The sequence below is a fragment of the Phyllobates terribilis genome, unplaced genomic scaffold, assembly GCF_046119375.1.
Source record: "Phyllobates terribilis strain yellow unplaced genomic scaffold, ASM4611937v1 Scaffold_1__5_contigs__length_1240528914, whole genome shotgun sequence".
In the NCBI taxonomy this organism is placed as follows: domain Eukaryota; kingdom Metazoa; phylum Chordata; class Amphibia; order Anura; family Dendrobatidae; genus Phyllobates; species Phyllobates terribilis.
Genome location: NW_027362761.1, coordinates 604,716,609 through 604,742,749, shown reverse-complemented (window position 1 = coordinate 604,742,749; position 26,141 = coordinate 604,716,609). Strand labels below are relative to the sequence as shown.

The window sequence follows — 26,141 nt, the reverse complement described above, 5'->3', positions numbered from 1 at the left end:
ACTGGTCAGGTGTGATGATGATGATGATGATGGTGTGTGATGTGTTCCTGGTCAGGTGTGATGATGATGATGGTGTGTGATGTGTTACTGGTCAGGTGTGATGATGATGATGATGATGGTGTGTGATGTGTTACTGGTCAGGTGTGATGATGATGATGATGGTGTGTGATAGTGTGTGATGTGTTACTGGTCAGGTGTGATGATGATGATGATGATGGTGTGTGATGTGTTCCTGGTCAGGTGTGATGATGATGATGGTGTGTGATGTGTTACTGGTCAGGTGTGATGATGATGATGATGATGGTGTGTGATGTGTTACTGGTCAGGTGTGATGATGATGATGATGGTGTGTGATAGTGTGTGATGTGTTACTGGTCAGGTGTGATGATGATGATGATGGTGTGTGATAGTGTGTGATGTGTTACTGGTCAGGTGTGATGATGATGATGGTGTGTGATGTGTTACTGGTCAGGTGTGATGATGATAATGGTGTGTGATGTGTTACTGGTCAGGTGTGATGATGATGATGATGGTGTGTGATGTGTTACTGGTCAGGTGTGATGATGATGATGATGGTGTGTGATGTGTTACTGGTCAGGTGTGATGATGATGATGATGGTGTGTGTTGTGTTACTGGTCAGGTGTGATGATGATGATGGTGTGTGATGTGTTCCTGGTCAGGTGTGATGATGATGATGGTGTGTGATGTGTTACTGGTCAGGTGTGATGATGATGATGATGGTGTGTGATGTGTTACTGGTCAGGTGTGATGATGATGATGATGGTGTGTGATAGTGTGTGATGTGTTACTGGTCAGGTGTGATGATGATGATGGTGTGTGATGTGTTACTGGTCAGGTGTGATGATGATGATGGTGTGTGATGTGTTACTGGTCAGGTGTGATGATGATGATGATGATGGTGTGTGATGTGTTACTGGTCAGGTGTGATGATGATGATGATGGTGTGTGATGGTGTGTGATGTGTTACTGGTCAGGTGTGATGATGATGATGATGATGGTGTGTGATGTGTTACTGGTCAGGTGTGATGATGATGATGGTGTGTGATGTGTTACTGGTCAGGTGTGATGATGATGATGATGGTGTGTGTTGTGTTACTGGTCAGGTGTGATGATGTTGATGGTGTGTGATGTGTTACTGGTCAGGTGTGATGATGATGATGATGGTGTGTGATGTGTTACTGGTCAGGTGTGATGATGATGATGATGGTGTGTGATGGTGTGTGATGTGTTACTGGTCAGGTGTGATGATGATGATGGTGTGTGATGTTTTACTGGTCGGGTGTGATGATGATGATGGTGTGTGATGTGTTACTGGTCAGGTGTGATGATGATGATGATGGTGTGTGATGTGTTACTGGTCAGGTGTGATGATGATGATGATGGTGTGTGATGTGTTACTGGTCAGGTGTGATAATGATGATGATGATGGTGTGTGATTTGTTACTGGTCAGGTGTGATGATGATGATGGTGTGTAATGTGTTACTGGTCAGGTGTGATGATGATGATGATGATGGTGTGTGATGTGTTCCTGGTCAGGTGTGATGATGATGATGGTGTGTGATGTGTTACTGGTCAGGTGTGATGATGATGATGATGATGATGGTGTGTGATGTGTTACTGGTCAGGTGTGATGATGATGATGATGGTGTGTGATGTGTTACTGGTCAGGTGTGATGATGATGATGGTTTGTGATGTGTTAATGGTCAGGTGTGATGATGATGATGGTATGTGATGTGTTACTGGTCAGGTGTGATGATGATGATGGTGTGTGATGTGTTACTGGTCAGGTGTGATGATGATGATGATGGTGTGTGATGTGTTACTGGTCAGGTGTGATGATGATGATGGTGTGTGCTGGATGGACTTTCCTCGCACGTTGCTGTGTCCTGGGATCGGTGAGTGACATTAGTAACACATGGAGATCTGTGTCCTCCAGGAGGAGGAGGAGGAGGGCTGTGCCGTGAGTCACCGCAGGGTCAGCGCCGTGTTACAGCAGCCCCCTCCCCGGCTCCCGGACTCGGCCCCTTTACCCCTTTCCTTACAGGAAGAAGCCCCCCAGCTCCAGGGACTGGCAGCCGGCTGTGCACTACCTCGAGCGGCCGGCACACTGCCCGGTACACTGCCCGCACACTGCCCCGAGCGGCCGGCACACTGCCCGGTACACTGCCCCGAGCGGCCCGCACACTGCCCGGTACACTGCCGGGACCCCGGAGCCCAGAAGAGTCACCACAAGTGGGAAAGCTCCGGGCAGGAGTGAGCTGCAACCAGGGGGCTCATCCAGAGACCCCCAGAGACAGCCGAGAGGAGAGACAGCATGGAGGCCCTGGCCGGATAACAGCGGGGGAGTCTAAGGTGAGACCGACGGACTAAGCCCCCCGGAGACCCCACAGTGTGTGTGCAGATATACATTGTGCAGTGTGTGTGTACATTGTACAGTGTGTGTGCAGATATACATTGTACAGTGTGTGTGCAGATATACATTGTCCAGTGTGTGTGCAGATATACATTGTACAGTGTGTGTGCAGATATACATTGTCCAGTGTGTGTGCAGATATACATTGTACAGTGTGTGCAGATATACATTGTGCAGTGTGTGTGCAGATATACATTGTACAGTGTGTGTGCAGATATACATTGTGCAGTGTGTGTGCAGATATACATTGTACAGTGTGTGCAGATATACATTGTGCAGTGTGTGTGCAGATATACATTGTACAGTGTGTGCAGATATACATTGTGCAGTGTGTGTGCAGATATACATTGTACAGTGTGTGCAGATATACATTGTGCAGTGTGTGTGTACATTGTGCAGTGTGTGTGCAGATATACATTGTGCAGTGTGTGTGTACATTGTACAGTGTGTGTGCAGATATACATTGTCCAGTGTGTGTGCAGATATACATTGTACAGTGTGTGCAGATATACATTGTACAGTGTGTGTGCAGATATACATTGTGCAGTGTGTGTGCAGATATACATTGTGCAGTGTGTGTGCAGATATACATTGTCCAGTGTGTGTGCAGATATACATTGTACAGTGTGTGCAGATATACATTGTACAGTGTGTGTGCAGATATACATTGTGCAGTGTGTGCAGATATACATTGTGCAGTGTGTGTGCAGATATACATTGTGCAGTGTGTGTGCAGATATACATTGTACAGTGTGTGCAGATATACATTGTACAGTGTGTGTGCAGATATACATTGTGCAGTGTGTGTGCAGATATACATTGTGCAGTGTGTGTGCAGATATACATTGTGCAGTGTGTGCAGATATACATTGTCCAGTGTGTGTGCAGATATACATTGTCCAGTGTGTGTGCAGATATACATTGTACAGTGTGTGCAGATATACATTGTCCAGTGTGTGTGCAGATATACATTGTCCAGTGTGTGTGCAGATATACATTGTACAGTGTGTGCAGATATACATTGTGCAGTGTGTGCAGATATACATTGTACAGTGTGTGCAGATATACATTGTGCAGTGTGTGTATACATTGTATCCTCCTGTATGTGAAGCTCAGAGAGGTTCTGCCTCTGGAGGCTCCTGGACATTGTGGATGGGTTTCATCACCTCCTGGTTTCTCTCCTGGATACTTTATATTCTTTAATTTTATGGTGAACTCGGTATAAAGCCTGCGCACATTGTATAGCTTCTTATTCACTGGCCATAATGTGTCATGGACTATTGGGCTGATTCCGCAGTAATATATATATATACAGTACAGACCAAAAGTTTGGACACACCTTCTCATTTAAAGATTTTTCTGTATTTTCATGACTATGAAAATTGTACATTCACACTGAAGGCATCAAAACTATGAATTACCACATGTGGAATTATATACTTAACAAAAAAGTGTGAAACAACTGAAAATATGTCTTATATTCTTGGTTCTTCACAGTAGCCACCTTTTGCTTTGATGACTGCTTTGCACACTCTTGGCATTCTTGGTGTGCAATCAGCATTCAGTGTGCAATCAGCGTTCAGTGTGCAATCAGCGTTCAGTGTGCAATCAGTGTGCAATCAGCATTCAGTGTGCAATCAGCATTCAGTGTGCAATCAGTGTGCAATCAGCATTCAGTGTGCATTCAGTGTGCAATCAGCATTCAGTGTGCAATCAGCATTCAGTGTGCAATCAGCATTCAGTGTGCAATCAGTGTGCAATCAGCATTCAGTGTGCAATCAGCGTTCAGTGTGCAATCAGCGTTCAGTGTGCAATCAGTGTGCAATCAGCGTTCAGTGTGCAATCAGCATTCAGTGTGCAATCAGCATTCAGTGTGCAATCAGCATTCAGTGTGCAATCAGTGTGCAATCAGCATTCAGTGTGCAATCAGCGTTCAGTGTGCAATCAGTGTGCAATCAGCGTTCAGTGTGCAATCAGCGTTCAGTGTGCAATCAGTGTGCAATCAGCGTTCAGTGTGCAATCAGCATTCAGTGTGCAATCAGCGTTCAGTGTGCAATCAGCATTCAGTGTGCAATCAGCGTTCAGTGTGCAATCAGCATTCAGTGTGCAATCAGTGTGCAATCAGTGTGCAATCAGTGTGCAATCAGCATTCAGTGTGCAATCAGCATTCAGTGTGCAATCAGTGTGCAATCAGCATTCAGTGTGCAATCAGCGTTCAGTGTGCAATCAGTGTGCAATCAGTGTTCAGTGTGCAATCAGCGTTCAGTGTGCAATCAGCGTTCAGTGTGCAATCAGCGTTCAGTGTGCAATCAGAATTCAGTGTGCAATCAGTGTGCAATCAGCATTCAGTGTACAATCAGTGTGCAATCAGTATTCAGTGTGCAATCAGCATTCAGTGTGCAATCAGTGTGCAATCAGTATTCAGTGTGCAATCAGCATTCAGTGTGCAATCAGTGTGCAATCAGTATTCAGTGTGCAATCAGCATTCAGTGTACAATCAGTGTGCAATCAGTATTCAGTGTGCAATCAGCATTCAGTGTGCAATCAGTGTGCAATCAGTATTCAGTGTGCAATCAGCATTCAGTGTGCAATCAGTGTGCAATCAGTATTCAGTGTGCAATCAGCATTCAGTGTGCAATCAGCATTCAGTGTGCAATCAGTGTGCAATCAGTATTCAGTGTGCCATCAGCATTCAGTGTGCAATCAGTGTGCAATCAGTATTCAGTGTGCAATCAGCATTCAGTGTGCAATCAGTGTGCAATCAGTATTCAGTGTGCAATCAGTGTACTGTCCGTGAATAACATTGTAATGTAAAGGAGAAACATTTATTTATTTATTTTTCATGCGTGAAAATCACTGATGGTAAAAACTGACACGAAGCAAACACTGATGAGACTCCGATCCAGAATCCTGATGGACAACGATCTGTGTTATTATGTAGCAGAAAGGTGACGGGCGTCTGAGGCTGAAGCAGCTGAGGCTTCCATCACACACGTTCCATCTAGTATACAGTCCTGCTCACTGTTATTGGCCCCATGAAGTGTAAGTACATAATGTGGAATATCTCCTCATAAAAATGAATCAAGTGAAACAGTTTTTTTTGTACAGAGATTCGTGTTAAATACAAAAGAGCAAATGATGAACAATAATTTATAACTAAAAACAATGGGAGGAAAAATAGAAAACCCTAAAGCTGCTGCGTGACTGGTATTGGCACCTTTACATTAATTTCAAATGGAAACACATTTTGACTCGCCTGTGGTAAATCACAAAAGAGATTCACCTGTGATTAATTGTCGGTGCCCATGTGGCATGAATTAGCCAATGAATGATGACTTCAAGTGTTTTAAAAAGCCACATGGTAGGCCCTGTTCCTATGTCACAATGGTGAAGACAAAGGAGCTGTCTGAGGACATCAGAACTGCTATTAGCAAACACAAGACTTCCAAAGGGTAGAAGGCCATCTCCAAAAACCTTGACCGTATCACAGGAATCATGAAATCAGAGAATTATCAAGAGATTTTAGAGCTAAATGTCATACCCAGTGTAAGAAAACTTGGTTTGAGTCGAAGATCATGAGTTCTCCGGCAAGACAGTTACCCAAAGCACACATCCAAAAGTACACAGGAATGGTTGAAAAAGAAAAAATGGACTGTTTATGGCCAGCAATGAGTCCTGACCTCAACCCCATTGAAAATCTTTGGGGTGAGCTGAAATCTGCCATTGGGAAAAAGAACCTGGAAACATTCAAGAGCTCGAACAAACTGCAAAGGAAGATCGGAGAAAATCCCAGCTGAGAAGACCAAGAAGCTTAGAGATGGCTACAAGAAACACCTGGAGGCTGTCAGCAATGCCAAAAGGTGTGCAACCAAGTATTAATTAGGGGGGCAACCAAGTATTAATTAGGGGGGCAACCAAGTATTAATTAGGGGGGCCTTTATTGCTGCACATGCAACTTATTCTGTTTCTTTTTTTGAAATTGCAACATGAAAGTTGAAAAACAATGTTTAATTGTTGTATCACTTGGGACCACTAATTAAAAAATCCTGAGGATATAACTTTGGTACATTTCCATTTATTTCTGAAGATATTGTACAATCTATGAAAAAAATGAAGGGCTGCCAATAATGGTGAGCAGCACTGTAGCGTTATTCCAGGGGTCATATAGGGCACATGCTTCATATAAGGCCAAGCAGATTCCTGCTCAGCTGCCCCATTATTAGGCCTCATTATAGTATCCGAATCACAGCTGCCCGTCCCAGCCTAGCTGGGGGTCCGTGATCCAACACTGTTGAATATTTCTGCGATGCTCTTAGTTTGGCTCATGAATCGTGGTTTCTCAAAACTTGTGGTTATAATACAGATACTAATATTTGACCCCGCTGCAGCCGCAGGAAGGAGGTCTTAGATAGACTGCCCTCATCTGTGTCTGGAGTGTATATCCAGGGGCACATATGATGATTATTGGGCACTGTACTGCATTGGTGCGGGATCTGCTGGTGATTCTGATGATTGTGGGCACTGTACAGCATTGGTGTGGGATCTGCTGGTGCATCTGATGATTGTGGGCACTGTACAGAATTGGTGCGGGATCTCCTGGTGCATCTGATGATTGTGGGCACTGTACAGCATTGGTGCGGGATCTGCTGGTGATTCTGATGATTGTGGGCACTGTACAGCATTGGTGTGGGATCTGCTGGTGCATCTGATGATTGTGGGCACTGTACAGCATTGGTGCGGGATCTGCTGGTGCATCTGATGATTGTGGGCACTGTACACCATTCGTGCGGGATCTGCTGGTGATTCTGATGATTGTGGGCACTGTACAGCATTGGTGTGGGATCTGCTGGTGCATCTGATGATTGTGGGCACTGTACAGAATTGGTGCGGGATCTCCTGGTGCATCTGATGATTGTGGGCACTGTACAGCATTGGTGCGGGATCTGCTGGTGATTCTGATGATTGTGGGCACTGTACAGCATTGGTGTGGGATCTGCTGGTGCATCTGATGATTGTGGGCACTGTACAGCATTGGTGCGGGATCTGCTGGTGCATCTGATGATTGTGGGCACTGTACAGCATTGGTGCGGGATCTGCTGGTGATTCTGATGATTGTGGGCACTGTACAGCATTGGTGTGGGATCTGCTGGTGCATCTGATGATTGTGGAGCACTGTACAGAATTGGTGCGGGATCTCCTGGTGCATCTGATGATTGTGGGCACTGTACAGCATTGGTGCGGGATCTGCTGGTGATTCTGATGATTGTGGGCACTGTACAGCATTGGTGTGGGATCTGCTGGTGCATCTGATGATTGTGGGCACTGTACAGAATTGGTGCAGGATCTGCTGGTGCATCTGATGATTGTGGGGCGTTGTACATCATTGGTGCGGGATCTGCAGGTGCATATGATGATTGTGGGGCGTTGTACATCATTGGTGCGGGATCTGCTGGTGCATCTGATGATTGTGGAGCACTGTACAGCATTGGTGCGGGATCTCCTGGTGCATCTGATGATTGTGGGCACTGTACAGCATTGGCGCGGGATCTGCTGGTGCATCTGATGATTGTGGGCACTGTACAGCATTGGCGCGGGATCTGCTGGTGCATCTGATGATTGTGGGCACTGTACAGCATTGGTGTGGGATCTGCTGGTGCATCTGATGATTGTGGGCACTGTACAGCATTGGTGCGGGATCTGCTGGTGCATCTGATGATTGTGGAGCACTGTACAGCATTGGTGTGGGATCTGCTGGTGCATCTGATGATTGTGGAGCACTGTACAGCATTGGTGTGGGATCTGCTGGTGCATCTGATGATTGTGGGCACTGTACAGCATTGGTGCGGGATCTGCTGGTGCATCTGATGATTGTGGAGCACTGTACAGCATTGGTGTGGGATCTGCTGGTGCATCTGATGATTGTGGGCACTGTACAGAATTGGTGCAGGATCTGCTGGTGCATCTGATGATTGTGGGGCGTTGTACATCATTGGTGCGGGATCTGCAGGTGCATATGATGATTGTGGGGCGTTGTACATCATTGGTGCGGGATCTGCTGGTGCATCTGATGATTGTGGAGCACTGTACAGCATTGGTGCGGGATCTCCTAGTGCATCTGATGATTGTGGGCACTGTACAGCATTGGCGCGGGATCTGCTGGTGCATCTGATGATTGTGGGCACTGTACAGCATTGGTGTGGGATCTGCTGGTGCATCTGATGATTGTGGAGCACTGTACAGCATTGGTGCGGGATCTGCTGGTGCATCTGATGATTGTGGGCACTGTACAGCATTGGTGCGGGATCTGCTGGTGCATCTGATGATTGTGGAGCACTGTACAGCATTGGTGTGGGATCTGCTGGTGCATCTGATGATTGTGGGCACTGTACAGCATTGGTGTGGGATCTGCTGGTGCATCTGATGATTGTGGGCACTGTACAGCATTGGTTTTGGGTCTCCTGGTGCATTTGATGATTGTGGGCACTGTACAGCATTGGTGCGGGATCTGCTGGTGCATCTGATGATTGTGGGCACTGTACAGCATTGGTGCGGGATCTGCTGGTGCATCTGATGATTGTGGGCACTGTACAGCATTGGTGTGGGATCTGCTGGTGCATCTGATGATTGTGGGCACTGTACAGCATTGGTGCAGGATCTGCTGGTTCATCTGATGATTGTGGGCACTGTACAGCATTGGTGTGGGATCTGCTGGTGCATCTGATGATTGTGGGCACTGTACAGCATTGGTTTTGGGTCTCCTGGTGCATTTGATGATTGTGGGCACTGTACAGCATTGGTGCGGGATCTGCTGGTGCATCTGATGATTGTGGGCACTGTACAGCATTGGTGCGGGATCTGCTGGTGCATCTGATGATTGTGGGAACTGTACAGCATTGGTGCGGGGTCTGCTGGTGCATCTGATGATTGTGGGCACTGTACAGCATTGGTGCGGAATCTGCTGGTGCATCTGATGATTGTGGGGCGTTGTACATCATTGGTGTGGGATCTTCTGGTGCATCTGATGATTGTGGGCACTGTACAGCATTGGTGCGGGATCTGCTGGTGCATCTGATGATTGTGGGCACTGTACAGCATTGGTGCCAGGTCTGCGGGTGCATCTGATGATTGTGGGCACTGTACAGTATTGGTGCGGGATCTGCTGGTGCATCTGATGATTGTGGGCACTGTACAGCATTGGTGCGGGATCTGCTGGTGCATTTGATGATTGTGGGGCGTTGTATAGCATTGGTGCTGGGTCTGCTGGTGCATCTGATGATTATGGGCACTGTACAGCATTGGTGCCGTGTCTGCTGGTGCATCTGATGATTGTGGGGCACTGTACAGCATTGGTGCGGGGTCTGCTGGTGCATCTGATGATTGTGGGGCACTGTACAGCATTGGTGCAGGATCTGCTGGTGCATCTGATGATTGTGGGCACTGTACAGCATTGGTGCGGGATCTGCTGGTGCATCTGATGATTGTGGGCACTGTACAGCATTGGTGCGGGATCTGCTGGTGCATCTGATGATTGTGGGCACTGTACAGCATTGGTGCGGGATCTGCTGGTGCATCTGACGATTGTGGGCACTGTACAGCATTGGTTCTGGGTCTCCTGGTGCATTTGATGATTGTGGGCACTGTACAACATTGGTGCGGGATCTGCTGGTGCACCTGATGATTGTGGGCACTGTACAGCATTGGTGCCGGGTCTTCGGGTGCGTCTGATGATTGTGGGCACTGTACAATATTGGTGCGGGATCTGCTGGTGCATCTGATGATTGTGGAGCCCTGTACAGCAATGGTGCGGGATCTGCTGGTGCATCTGATGATTGTGGGCACTGTACAGCATTGGTGCGGGATCTGCTGGTGCATCTGATGATTGTGGGCACTGTACAGCATTGGTGCGGGATCTGCTGGTGCATCTGACGATTGTGGGCACTGTACAGCATTGGTTCTGGGTCTTCGGGTGCGTCTGATGATTGTGGGGCGTTGTACATCATTGGTGTGGGATCTGCTGGTGCATCTGATGATTGTGGGCACTGTACAGCATTGGTGTTGGATCTGCTGGTGCATCTGATGATTGTGGGCACTGTACAGCATTGGTGCCGGGTCTGCGGGTGCATCTGATGATTGTGGGCACTGTACAGTATTGGTGCGGGATCTACTGGTGCATCTGATGATTGTGGGGCGTTGTACATCATTGATGTGGGATCTGCTGGTGCATCTGATGATTGTAGGCACTGTACAGCATTGGTGCGGGATCTGTTGGTGCATCTGATGATTGTGGGAACTGTACAGCATTGGTACGGGGTCTGCTGGTGCATCTGATGATTGTGGGCACTGTACAGCATTGGTGCTGAATCTGCTGGTGCATCTGATGATTGTGGGGCATTGTACAACATTGGTGCGGGATATGCTGGTGCATCTGATTGTGGGCAGTGTACAGCATTGGTGCAGGATCTGCTGGTGCATCTGATGATTGTGGGCGCTGTACAGCATTGGTGTGGGGTCTGCTGGTGCATCTGATGATTGTGGGCACTGTACAGCATTGGTGCGGGGTCTCCTGGTGCATCTGATGATTGTAGGCACTGTACAGTATTGGTGCGGGATCTGCTGGTGCATCTGATGATTGTGGGCACTGTACAGCATTGGTGCGGGATCTGCTGGTGCATTTGATGATTGTGGGGCGTTGTATAGCATTGGTGCTGGGTCTGCTGGTGCATCTGATGATTATGGGCACTGTACAGCATTGGTGCCGTGTCTGCTGGTGCATCTGATGATTGTGGGGCACTGTACAGCATTGGTGCGGGGTCTGCTGGTGCATCTGATGATTGTGGGGCACTGTACAGCATTGGTGCAGGATCTGCTGGTGCATCTGATGATTGTGGGCACTGTACAGCATTGGTGCGGGATCTGCTGGTGCATCTGATGATTGTGGGCACTGTACAGCATTGGTGCGGGATCTGCTGGTGCATCTGATGATTGTGGGCACTGTACAGCATTGGTGCGGGATCTGCTGGTGCATCTGACGATTGTGGGCACTGTACAGCATTGGTTCTGGGTCTCCTGGTGCATTTGATGATTGTGGGCACTGTACAACATTGGTGCGGGATCTGCTGGTGCACCTGATGATTGTGGGCACTGTACAGCATTGGTGCCGGGTCTTCGGGTGCGTCTGATGATTGTGGGCACTGTACAATATTGGTGCGGGATCTGCTGGTGCATCTGATGATTGTGGAGCCCTGTACAGCAATGGTGCGGGATCTGCTGGTGCATCTGATGATTGTGGGCACTGTACAGCATTGGTGCGGGATCTGCTGGTGCATCTGATGATTGTGGGCACTGTACAGCATTGGTGCGGGATCTGCTGGTGCATCTGACGATTGTGGGCACTGTACAGCATTGGTTCTGGGTCTTCGGGTGCGTCTGATGATTGTGGGGCGTTGTACATCATTGGTGTGGGATCTGCTGGTGCATCTGATGATTGTGGGCACTGTACAGCATTGGTGTTGGATCTGCTGGTGCATCTGATGATTGTGGGCACTGTACAGCATTGGTGCCGGGTCTGCGGGTGCATCTGATGATTGTGGGCACTGTACAGTATTGGTGCGGGATCTACTGGTGCATCTGATGATTGTGGGGCGTTGTACATCATTGATGTGGGATCTGCTGGTGCATCTGATGATTGTAGGCACTGTACAGCATTGGTGCGGGATCTGTTGGTGCATCTGATGATTGTGGGAACTGTACAGCATTGGTACGGGGTCTGCTGGTGCATCTGATGATTGTGGGCACTGTACAGCATTGGTGCTGAATCTGCTGGTGCATCTGATGATTGTGGGGCATTGTACAACATTGGTGCGGGATATGCTGGTGCATCTGATTGTGGGCAGTGTACAGCATTGGTGCAGGATCTGCTGGTGCATCTGATGATTGTGGGCGCTGTACAGCATTGGTGTGGGGTCTGCTGGTGCATCTGATGATTGTGGGCACTGTACAGCATTGGTGCGGGGTCTCCTGGTGCATCTGATGATTGTAGGCACTGTACAGCATTGGTGTGGGATCTGCTGGTGCATTTGATGATTGTGGGGCGTTGTACAGCATTGGTGCTGGGTCTGCTGGTGCATCTGATGATTATGGGCACTGTACAGCATTGGTGCCGTGTCTGCTGGTGCATCTGATGATTGTGGGGCACTGTACAGCATTGGTGCGGGGTCTGCTGGTGCATCTGATGATTGTGGGGCACTGTACAGCATAGGTGCAGGATCTGCTGGTGCATCTGATGATTGTGGGGCGTTGTACAGCATTGGTGTGGGATCTGCTGATGCATCTGATGATTGTGGGCACTGGACAGCATTGGTGTGGGATCTGCGGGTGCATCTGATGTTTGTGGGGGGTTGTACAGCATTGGCGCGGGATCTGCTGGTGCATCTGATGATTGTGGGGCGTTGTACAGCATTGGTGCAGGATCTGCTGGTGCATCTGATGATTGTGGGGCGTTGTACAGCATTGGCGCGGGATCTGCTGGTGCATCTGATGATTGTGGGGCGTTGTACAGCATTGGTGTGGGATCTGCCGGTGCATCTGATGATTGTGGGGCGTTGTACAGCATTGGCGCGGGATCTGCTGGTGCATCTGATGATTGTGGGCACTGTACAATATTGGTGCGGGATCTGCTGGTGCATCTGATGATTGTGGGCACTGTACAGCATTGGTGTGGGATCTGCCGGTGCATCTGATGATTGTGGAGCACTGTACAGCATTGGTGCGGTATGATCTGCTCATGCAGGCAGTTCCAGGTCGGATTTGTTATTTATTTTAATAACAGGGTTGGAATGGCCTAAAAAAAAAACGGTGACCCCCCCCCCCCCCCTGTCAAAATTGCAGTGTTAAAATTGTGGGGCTGGTGACTACAATGTAGATGAGATACGATTGTAGGCTTTAAGCTCATGTTTACTTGAATATGTGTTCATAAAACTTTTGATGTCAGGACAAAAATGCCTAAAACGTGACTGACTCTATTGTATGTCATTCGGATCGGTCGGTGTTCATCGGGATTTCTCAGAAAATGTTATCTGGATCGTGGCTTATAAGAAGTAATTACCACTTTATAAAACTTTTGACAAGTTGGAAGTGTTGGGGGGAAGTGTTTGATTCAGTGATTGGTGGGGCTCTCCGCACTCAGACCCCAACTATGTCTTCTACAATGGTAGTTACTATTTAAAGGAGCCATAACCAAGATAACAGATTCGTATCCTGAGGACTAATGATTGGGTCGTGCCTTCTGATGTCTGGAGACTGCACTGATAATAGCACCAGAACGTTGACATCAGTTTGCGCGGAGAATGGTTCTAATCAAATCTAATTTGTTTACATTTTGGCAAAATCTGGAGATTGTAGCGAATTAGAATTTTTTGAGATTCAGTTCCAGAAAAATTGTGGTTGGTTGGTGGCCATTTTTCTCGATTCATATGGGCTGGGAAAGGAGTAAGAACACAATAAAACATTGTACTCGCCTCTCACCGGTCCGCCGCTCGTTTTGTAAGGCACCCGATCCAATCTTTTTTTTTTTTGCCACTTCCTCAGGTGCAGAACCGGTGCATTGCCCCATGCGGCAGAGATGGCTGACATGACATTATGGGGTGATGCACGTCATGTCATAACTTGTGTTGAGGTCTAAACGGCCCCTTAAGCGCCCGAGGGGAGTTAAGAGTGTATTACACATTGGTGTCGGAAGACTTCAGAGCTATATATGGTTTTTCCTTTCAGGCAATCAGAGCTCATTCATTGCGAATTGAATTTCTTGGCCGATTGTGATTTTCGGCAGATTGTCTCACCTTTGGTCTTCATCTACTTTCACCCTCACTCTCGTTATGGTTCAGATCTGCGGCCGCCACTTCCTAGACTGAACCGATCACATTGATCGCCATCCTGTAGTAATTATTGATCTGTAGTTCTTAGGTCAGAAGGAGATCTGGTTTCTCAGCCCGGTTTATGATACTTGGAAATGATGAGACACCAGATTCGGGGACGTCATAGCTGAGAATTGGACGGGGAAGCACTGAGAACGTCAGTCCTCTCTGTGTCCCATGATCAATGGGGGAGATCTACATTGGAGGACCACCCTATGACTAATGGAGGTCCCGATATGTGTGAAGCTATGAGGTGCTGGCTGGGGGTCCAGTTCTAGTAGATCAGTGTTCCCTAACACATCAGTGGGAAAATAATGGGGACCTGGTTTTGTGCAACTAAATTCCTGAAGAGTTTTTCCTCATGAAGACAAGACCTATGTAGCGCACATATGAGTGCCTCCATGGGACCCTCCAGGGCTAAAGACTCTTGCTCGGGCAGAATCTAGGCAGCCATGTTTTTTTTACATTTTTGCCACCTTTCTTCGCCAGTTTTAAGATCATTGTGAGTGCTGTCACTGAATGGAAACATTAATTTATGTGGAGGCTGAAAACTAATCCTGACACACTGTAACAAATACACCCTCTCTGTGAGAGCTACACAAGATCAGGAACCTCGTGATACAATGTTTCCACTCACTGACAGTAAGCAGAGTCCATAAGTCTTTCTGTACATCGTGAGCACTGTATCACCCACATTTTCCAGTCTTGGATTGATACATGAGCCCCATTGATATGTCGCAGAGTCCTGATCCTGGCGTTCTCGGACTTGTGTATATCATACCGGGGACGCGTATAACGGATCTGGCGTCCTATCTGTAATAGGAGGAGGGCGACTATAGGAAAGTATGACACTGGCCGCTAAACGTCGGCCTTGACGTGGCCCTGGCTTCTCACAAGGTCAGACTGGGACCAATAAGATGTAGGAAGTTTCCATAGTAAATGGTGAATTTTCCATGACTGACACCATAACAGGCCGGAGCTCAGAACATAACACTGCCCTCGCTGGAGGATGAAAATCTGGAATATTCTTGGTATAAAGTGGGGAAAACACACAAATGTCTATAAGAATCCTTGTATATGGAAGCTGGAGATACTGGGATATATAGGACATGCCCCTGTACAATGGCCTCCAACCTATGGGGCTCAAGTGGGTGCAGAAATACAACTCCCACCATAACATACAACTTACAGTAGTTCACACACCTGGGATGATACAAAGTTGTGGAGACACAGGGTCTTCCGTGGGTGTAATACTACTCCGACAACACAGGGTGAGGGTAATACAGCGTGGCAATACTTTATTGAACCACCAAACGGACAATAAACATATAAAACAGTCCCAGCAAATACACAAGATTATGCAAGTTATACAGTCTCACCCTTCCGCTGGTCCGCCGGGAATAGAGCAGTGAGATATGTGGCCAGGTGACCTAATTGTCCCAACCTGGTTTTCTGAGAGTTCAGTGATATTCAATGGAGCAGATCTGTATTCCTTTTGATGGAGCCATGTGTTCTCCTTTCTGTCCTGAAGAGTCTCTCTTGGCTCTCTCTTTGCACAAGTCTCTCTGTTACAGAGGCCTATTTCCCTTAAATAGTTCACAATTGTCCTTTCAAGCACACATCCACAGGTCAAGAATTAGGGATGATATTATTCCACAGGGTTCAAGTATCCACAGCTCATCCCCTAAGATTGACTGGCAAACACCCTACAATGGTATTTAACATATCTAGCAAACATCCATTGTTCAGAGTCCCTGTATTGCAAACTGGCAGACGATACATTGTAGGAGCTGATATACGATGTGAATAGTAGCCATTCATCCATTACCAAATATCAACTCAAGTGATCAAGATTCAGGTTTATACCAACAATAGTCTGGATTGAGCAACCAAAGAAGAACACAAGTTCAACATAACAATAAAGGTGTATGGTTCCAGGCCTATGGAATGTATGTCTGGCATAATTAAGAAGAAAAGCTTGGTTGTCACAGAAGTGATTGGTTAATTTCACAGTTGACCTTGTCCTTGTGTCCTGAATGGTAGTCATGATTGACTTTTTCTTTGTGTTATTATTGATTGATCTCCTGGTTGGCTTTGTTCTCATTCCCTGATTGATCTCGTAGTTGGCTTAGTCATTATGTCGCAATTGGTTGATCTCATGGTTTGCTTCGTCTTCATGTCCCGATTGGTTGGTCTCATGGTTGGCTTTTTCTCATGTCCTGATTGGCAGAGTGCAGGGCTAGGTTATAGGAAGGGCACGTGTCTGTGACTTCCAGTGCCTTGAGATGAGGACCAAGGAGGACTGTACCTCTCATCCTCACTGCCCTGGTAGGGTCTTTTTGGTCCACTTATTATTATTTAACTGCCTTCAGCTCGATCTTGTTCAAGCCTAGATAAGTCAACTAGGGTCTTCTCCACTATTATCTTGTTAGTTTCAAGCCATCGGGTTGCAGGTCTTCCTCTTCGCCTTGTTTCTTCTATTCTTCCGACCTTGTTGTCCTTCTCCAGTGATTGTTCTCTTCGTATGATGTGTCTAAAGTTCGCAAGTCGTAGCTTGGTGATCCTTGCTGCAAGTGACATGTCTGGCTTGATTTGTTCCAAGATTGATTTGTTTGTTCTTCTTGCTATTGATGGTATTGATAACGTCCTCCTGCAGCACCACATTTCGAAGGCTCCAATTCTACTTCTTCTTTTGGTCCATTTACCCTTGGAATTTTTTAGTTACACTCCTGGCAACCACCATTTATATTTATACACCGAAGCTCCCCATGTTCTGAAAAATGGGAGTCTGGTGATGAGTTTTCTATGTTTTCTCTTATATGTAGTTGTGTTGCTGGCTCAACGTCTCCACTGAAGAGAGTCCCATGTGTGCCACCTTTTATATGATCTGCGGTTATAAAATATAAGGTGGGATTGAGGTCCCAAAGGTGTGTCCTCATAGGAGCCCGAATCTGAGCACAACGTATTTCTACAATACAGCTGTCCTGTGTACAGTGACCTGGCAATGATGTAGTCTCCTGAAGTCCTGAATACCAGGGCCTTGTTACGATGTCATCTCTTGGAGTCTTGAAAACCATGGCTAAGCTATGATGTCATCTCCTGACCTTCTGTATACCTGGATCCTGCTTTGATTTCATGTCATGTAGTCCTAAGTATAAGGTATTCTACTGAATACTATCCATTAGGACCCCAGCTGATTCCAGGAATAGGGCTCCCTAAGTCCCCGGTGTGAATAGGGTGGTACTGAGCATCTGCTTCATTCTCTGTCTAAAGGGCCAGTGGTTGCACATGCTCTCTACCTATCTCCTTGCTGCAAGTGACATGTTTGGCTTGATTTATTCCAAGATTGGTTTGTTTGTTCTTGCCACCCATGATATTAATAACGTTCTTCTCCAGCACCCCATTTCAAAGGCTCTAATTCTTCTTCTTCTTTTTGGTCCATTTACTCTTGGAATTTTCTAGTTACACTCCCGTCAGTCACCATTTATATTTACACCGATGCTCCCATTGTTCTGAAAAATGGGAGTCTGGTGACTCATACATAGATCTCCTGATCTCTGGGTCTCAGTTCCCAGACCCAGAGTGATCTTATATTTTTCATCTTTGCCCATGAATAAATTATAAATATGGTTTATAGGATAACCCTTTCAGCACAAAAAAATGTCATGCTTTAACATTTTTGAAAATTTGCAAAAATATTGCTGGATTTTTGGTTGCTAGTCACCCACGGCTTTGTCATCATCGGGGCTTGCTTGCGGTTTGACTGTATTTTCAACAATAACGTTGACTCGGGTTGTGGGTAAATCGTGCTAACTGATTTTAGGGGTTTGCGTCTCATTCAAGATTGAGTGTCACGTGACGCTTGCCGTCGGGTCGTTCTCCGTGGTTGAATACGCCAGCAGTGGTTCTACAGGACAGGTGCATCCCAGGATCTCAGGACTCTGCTGGAATATTTAGCGTCTTTCCTCCGGTATATAACAGACCGACCAGACCTTTTTTGAATTCCTGTGTTTAATCCACTGCAGATATAATACCGTGATTAATGGCTGCCGTAAGATGGTCCATAAAAATCAAGAGCCCTCAAGCTGGGACAGTTTCCCAGGCTCCCTCTAAATATTTAAGATTTTCCGGCCTAGGCAGGGAGGAAGCCTGGAACGAGCCGTCGGTCAGGGACACTTTTAGATTTAATAGGCCCGGGGAATGCGGGAAACATTTGGAAAGTTTCTCCACGTGTTTGTGAGCGAGGACTCGCTGTACTCTGTGCTGCGCCTCACACCAAACTCCTGACTTCAGGGCTGGGAAACGCCACAGATGTGCACGAGGTGCCACACTAAATCCCAGTAGGATATGGGGTCAGTGCCACAGTTTTTAGGTGGTCCTAGACCTGCTGGGGGCTCGGACTTCACAACGCCGGTGGTCCTGTTTATTTGCACAGATATTTTATGACACGGCTCTACTGATGCTTTCCCAATCTTATATTATCGTATATTATATTATCGTTAGGATTAATATATTTTTTTTAGTAATTACATAAAATTATATCAAATTTTCATTTTGGCTAGATATGATGAACGATCCCCGGGGGAGGGGGGGGGCTCAAAAATATTGAAAAAAAATAGTAAAAATGTTAAATCACCCCCAGAAAAATAGAAGCGGAAAAAGAAAAAAAAAATGGTGATATCCTTGTTTCTGTAAAAGTCCGATCTATCAAAATACAAATGTATATGCTGTAATGAAAAAGAAATCGAATTGCCAGAATCGCCAATTTTTTTGTTGCCGTGATTTCCCCAAAAAATGAAATTAAAAGAGATATACAGTATGTATAAAAGAGCTCATCTCTCAAAGACTCCATTACTCAGGCCAAAAGATGAAAAGTTACGAGTCTCCGAAAATGTCGGCAAATTTTCATTTTTTTTTTTTTGCGAAAGTTTCATTTTTTTTTAGCCATTACACTAATGAATAAACGATACAAGTCTGGAATCGCCGTAATCGCAGTGACCCAAATAACCATGTTCCCAGGTCATTTTTACTGCACACTGAATGATTTAACAACAAAACCCCCCAAAATGGCGGAATTGTATTTTTTTTTTCACCATTTCTCTCCATTTGGGATTGTTTCTGTTTTTTAGTAGATTGTATGGTAAAATTAATGGTGTCATTCAAAACTACAACTCGTCCTGGAAAAAAATGAGCCGTTGTGTGGCGATGGGGACGGAAAAATAAAATAGTAGCGGCTCCTGGAAGAAGGTGAGTCAAAACAAAATGGCCGGAAACTGTCTACGTTGCCCATAGCAACCAACCACAGCACAGCTAACATTCAACCGGAGCTGTGTAGGAAATGAAAGCTGAGCTCTGATTGGTTGCTGGGGGCAACCCTTTTGATAAAGGAGGCCTAGTATTGTACTTTTGGAGGAGAGCACATGACCACCATGTAGGCCCGGGCCTGGCTTTTAAGCCTTGCTGGGAGTTGTAGTTTCCCAACATCTGCAGAGTTACTGCGCGTAGACATTCATGATACAGTAAGCAGATCTTCCGGTGCGGTGCTTGACGCCATGTTCTGACCGCGCGGCGGTCGCTGCTCTGTGTAAACCGTCCATGAGGAGAAAAACTGGATAAACACTTTCTTTCCATTATGAAGAGGGCACAATTACTTTTATAAATGTCGTCTGGACGTTATCCAGCCGCACAGCTGCTCCCAGCTTTGTGCATGTGGCGGGCGGTGGAGAGGGGGCAATAAAAAAATAAAAATATCCCTTCTCTCTGTGCAGGCCCATATACTCTACTGTTCCCTGTTATCAGTTGTTAAGGTGAATACAATCAGTCAGTCCATATTATATGCCTTTACTGTCTGCAGAGAAGATGATGCATGCGAGTTATTGTCCGCTGTTATCAGCTGTTTGAGGCCTTGGGAGCCTGACTACTCAGTTTTTGGATTGCAAATGTCGGAGCCCACTGTGCCCATTCGCCTCGGATTTCCATTGACAACATGCATACAGAGCCGCAGGTGTCGGCTGGATACGTGCCGCAATTAAATCCGCATGTGTCGGCTGGATATGTGCCGCAATTAGATCCGCAGGTGTCGGCTGGATATGTACCGCGATCAGTTCCGCGGGTGTGGGCTGGATATGTGCCGCAGTCAGATCCGCAGGTGTCGGCTGGATATGTATCACGATCAGATCCGCAGGTGTCGGCTGGATATGTGCTGCGATCAGATCCGCAGGTGTCGGCTGGATATGTGCCGCGATCAGATCCGCAGGTGTCGACTGGATATGTGCCGCGATCAGATCCGCAGGTGTCGGATGGATATGTGCCGTGATCAGATCCGATGGTGTCGACTGGATATGTGCCGCGATCAGATACGCAGGTGTCGGCTGGATATGTTCCACGATCAGATCCACAGGTGTCGGCTAAATATGTATCACGATCAGATCTGCAGGTGTCGGCTGAATATGTGCCGTGATTAGATCCGCAGGTGTCGGCTGGATATGTGCCACGATCAGATCCGCAGGTGTCGGCTGAATATGTGCCGTGATTAGATCCGCAGGTGTCGGCTGGATATGTGCCACGATCAGATCCGCAGGTGTCGGCTGAATATGTGCCGTGATCAGATCCGCAGGTATCGGCTGGATATGTGCCACGATCAGATCCGCAGGTGTCGGCTGGATATGTGCCACAATCAGATCCACAGGTGTCGGGTGGATATATGCCGTGATCAGATCCGCGGGTGTCTGCTGGATATGTGCCGCGAACAGATCCGCAGGTGTCGGCTGGATATGTGCCACGATCATATCCACGGGTGTCAGCTGAATATGTGCCGCCATCAGATCCGCCGGTGTTGGCTGGATATGTGTCGTGATCAGATCCACGGGTGTCAGCTGGATATGTGCCGTGATCAGATCCACTGGTGTCGGCTGGATATGTGCCGCGATGAGATCCGCGGATGTTGGCTGAATATGTGCCACAATCAGATACACAGGTGTCGGCTGGATTTGTGCCGTGATCAGATCCGTGGGTGTCGGATGGATATGTGCCGTGATCAGATCCGCAGGTGTCGGCTGGATATGTGTCGTGATCAGATCTGCAGGTGTTGGCTGGATATGTGCTGCGATCAGATCCGCGGATGTCGGCTGGATATGTGCTGCGATCAGATCCGCGGATGTCGGCTGAATATGTGCCACAATCAGATCTGCAGGTGTCGGCTGGATATGTGCTGCGATCAGATCCGCAGGTGTCGGCTGGATATGTGCTGCGATCAGATCCGCAGGTGTCGGCTGGATATGTGCTGCGATCAGATCCGCAGGTGTCGGCTGGATATGTGCTGTGATCAGATCTGCAGGTGTCGGCTGGATATGTGCTGTGATCAGATCCGCGTATGTCGGCTGAATATGTGCTGCGATCAGATCCGCGGATGTCGGCTGAATATGTGCCACAATCAGATCTGCAGGTGTCGGCTGGATATGTGCTGCGATCAGATCCGCAGGTGTCGGCTGGATATGTGCTGCGATCAGATCCGCAGGTGTCGGCTGGATATGTGCTGCGATCAGATCCGCAGGTGTCGGCTGGATATGTGCTGTGATCAGATCTGCAGGTGTCGGCTGGATATGTGCTGTGATCAGATCCGCGTATGTCGGCTGGATATGTGCTGCGATCAGATCCGCGGATGTCTGCTGAATATGTGCCACAATCAGATCTGCAGGTGTCGGCTGGATATGTGCTGCGATCAGATCCGCAGGTGTCGGCTGGATATGTGCTGCGATCAGATCCGCAGGTGTCGGCTGGATATGTGCCGTGATCAGATCCGCAGGTGTCGGCTAGATATGTGCTGCGATCAGATCCGCAGGTGTCGGCTGGATATGTGCCGTGATCAGATCCTTGGGTGTCGGCTGGATATGTGCCGTGATCAGATCCGCAGGTGTCAGCTGGATATGTGCTGCGATCAGATCCGCAGGTGTCGGCTGGATATGTGCTGCGATCAGATCCGCAGGTGTCGGCTGGATATGTGCTGCGATCAGATCCGCAGGTGTCGGCTGGATATGTGCTGTGATCAGATCCGCAGGTGTCGGCTGGATATGTGCTGCGATCAGATCCGCGGGTGTCGGCTGGGTATGTGCCGTGATCAGATCCGCAGGTGTCGGCTGGATATGTGCTGCGATCAGATCCGCAGGTGTCGGCTAGTTATGTGTCGCGATCAGAGCGGCTTAATCCCTTAGATGCCTCAGTCAATTGTGATATCATTTAGGAGGTTGGAAATGGGGAAAGTGTTTCTGCCAATGTCACGGCAGTTTGAGTTTCTACTGAAGGACCCCGTGTCTGCCATCTTTGTACACCTGTAAAAATGCATTGGAGACTACTGTCCAAGTGATCAAGCGATCACAGGTCCAAGTCCCCTGTTGGGGGCGAGAGACCAATAGAAAAATTACAAATATATTTAAGAAAAAATATCAATATTCGTATTGCCCACCCCCATATCTTCCCTTCTTCCCAGAACAAAAAAGAAATTTAAAATGAAAAAAAAAAATTAAAGTAATCAAATATTTATCCCATACGGTGAACGGTGAATCGGTGACAGAAGAGTAGTTGTACGGTCACCTCGCCCACAAAAAAGTCGAATGGACCTTAAAATGGTGATGGTAAAATCTACAGCTCGTACCTCGAAATGACAAACCCCCAAACAACACTGCCGCAGAAAAATAGAAAATATAGGTGAGGAGGAAAAATCAGGAATCGAAGAGGGGCTGACCGGGACTTTGTCTCGCAATAACCGCGTAAACCTGGAGGCGGCCCTGTTCACATTGTGTGGAAGAATTCCCGGTGAGGCGCTTTTCCATATATCACTGAGTGCAGTATGGCGGTGGTATATGTGTATATAGGGCATATGGTGATACATGGAGGCCCCATATGGCGGCACAATCCGCAATACGGCCCTGCGATGACTCCGTGCACCTCTGTAGAGGGTCTGCCTGTTACCGGTTTCTCCAGACATGAACGGGTTAACCGTCTCCTTTCACTTTCTCTTCCATGAGTCACCGCCATGAATATATAATAGACCATCAGAGGAATGAGGACTGAGGAAGAGGAGGCTGGAGCTGATGTGATAGAAGGCCCCGGGGCCCTCTGCAATGTGTTACTTCCCCTTTAATATGATGTAACAAAAGAAAAACTTTTAGATATTTTTCCCTTTTAAGCATTAACTCTATGGGATAAAAATGTGATTAATCTGGACGGGTGTATTATTTAGACGGGGTAATAAGAACGTTGTTTTCTTTTTAATTTAAGAAATATATATATTTTTCATTTTTTTTGTATTTCTTCCCCCCTTACTTGTACCTGTGATCTCCTGTCCCCTGGGAGTCACCAGCTATAACTGTGCTGTGTGTTCATATGTTCTGCAGGACTGGTGTCTCCCACTATACGGTCACCTTATGGCGGTAATGTCAGTGTGGCCTTTGTATAGAGATTTATTTTCAGCGCGGTCATTACTGAGGTTCCCCATGATTACAGGGCGCCACCATAGTTATCCACATGGTTACCTGGTTAGGGGCCCAGAAGTTTCACCGCCCCTGAGCTGAACCCCTCGCACTCGGGTACAGGATAATGACACTGACACTCGGGGTACAGGATAATGACACTGACACTCGGGTACAGGAGAATGACACTGACACTCAGGATACAGGATAATGACACTGACACTCGGGGTACAGGATAATGACCCTGACACTCAGGATACAGGAGAATGAAGCTGACACTCAGGATACAGGAGAATGAAGCTGATACTCGGGGTACAGGATAATGACACTGACACTCGGGGTACAGGATAATGATGCTGACACTCGGGGTACAGGAGAATGAAGCTGACACTAGGGGTACAGAATAATGATGCTGACACTCGGGGTACAGGATAATGACACTGACACTAGGGGTACAGGATATTGACACTGACACTCGGGGTGCAGGACAGTGATGCTGACATTTGGAGTACAGGAGAATGACACTGACACTCGGGGTACAGGATAATGACACTGACACTCAGGATACAGGAGAATGACGCTGACACTCAGGATACAGGAGAATGATGCTGACACTCAGGATACAGGAGAATGACACTGACACTCGGGGTACAGGATAATGACACTGACACTAGGGGTACAGGATAATGACACTGACACTCAGGATACAGGAGAATGATGCTGACACTCAGGATACAGGAGAATGACACTGACACTCAGGATACAGGAGAATGACGCTGACACTCAGGATACAGGAGAATGATGCTGACACTCGGGGTACAGGATAATGATGCTGACACTCGGGGTACAGAATAATGATGCTGACACTCGGGGTACAGGATAATGACACTGACACTCGGGGTACAGGATAATGACACTGACACTCGGGGTACAGGATAATGATGCTGACACTCAGGATACAGGAGAATGAAGCTGACACTAGGGGTACAGAATAATGATGCTGACACTCGGGGTACAGGATAATGACACTGACACTCGGGGTACAGGATAATGACACTGACACTGGGGGTACAGGATAATGACACTGACACTCGGGGTACAGGATAATGACACTGACACTCAGGATACAGGAGAATGACACTGACACTCGGGGTACAGGATAATGATGCTGACACTCAGGATACAGGAGAATGAAGCTGACACTAGGGGTACAGAATAATGATGCTGACACTCGGGGTACAGGATAATGATGCTGACACTCGGAGTACAGGATAATGACACTGACACTCGGGGTACAGGATAATGACACTGACACTCGGGGTACAGGATAATGACACTGACACTCAGGATACAGGAGAATGAAGCTGACACTCAGGATACAGGATAATGACGCTGACACTCGGGGTACAGGATAATGACGCTGACACTCAGGATACAGGAGAATGAAGCTGATACTCGGGGTACAGGATAATGACGCTCACACTCGGGGTACAGGATAATGACACTGACACTCGGGGTACAGGATAATGATCCTGACACTGGGGGTACAAGATAATGACACTGACACTCGGGGTACAGGATAATGACACTGACACTCCGGGTACAGGATAATGACGCTGACACTGGGGGTACAGGATAATGACGCTGATACTCGGGGTACAGGATAATGACACTGACACTCAGGGTACAGGATAATGGCACTCAGGGTACAGGATAATGACACTGGGGGTACAGGATAATGACACTGGGGGTACAGGTTAATGACACTGGGGGTACAGGATAATGATGTTTTCGGGATGTATAGTCAGTACCTGGACGCTGCGTTGATGGCTCGGTGTCTGGATGTGTTCTGTACATTACGGGTGGTGGCATTACGTTGTCTATGTAGCAGACGGTGATTTGGGTTGCACTTTCCTCCTCACTGTCTGTAATGTCACTGGCTTATGTGAGCACCTTGCGTTGACTCCTTTGACCTCCACTGACGGAGCTGGAGGGCCTTTACTTTTGCCTTTATTCGGAGGTATGGGCGCTCGCTTCTTGCCCGTACATGGAAGAGATTGAGGGCCTGGTTATATGTAGGAGGATTTATGGCTATAAACACCGGGGTGTCTGGGGGCCACGCTCATACCTGACTATATACACACAGTGAACTCAGCGGCGGCTCCACAGACGTTAACCCCACAGCTTCAGGCTGGATCCAAGTCCATGGCATCTCCTGGGCAAACACTGCCAGATTAATGAAAGGCACGGCGCAGGGATCCTGGGTCCAAAGCAACTTCTCTAGTAGGGCCGCTGTCATGGGCCATTAATGCCATCGCTGTCTTC

General features: G+C 47.5%; 1 protein-coding gene across 2 annotated transcripts in view; it reads left to right on the top strand.

Annotated features, from left to right (window-relative positions):
* Positions 1 to 2,245: 2,245 nt before the first annotated feature.
* IL11RA (interleukin 11 receptor subunit alpha) overlaps positions 2,246 to 26,141 on the top strand; it is a 282,222-nt gene continuing 258,326 nt past the window's right edge. Inside the window, exon 1 of one of the 2 annotated variants that reach the window (XM_073683086.1) lies at positions 2,246 to 2,376. The gene's annotated coding sequence lies outside the window, so the exon portion shown is untranslated. Of the gene's footprint in view, positions 2,377 to 5,318; positions 5,480 to 26,141 lie in introns of those variants that run through there. The other variant, XM_073683105.1, reaches the window with a different exon arrangement.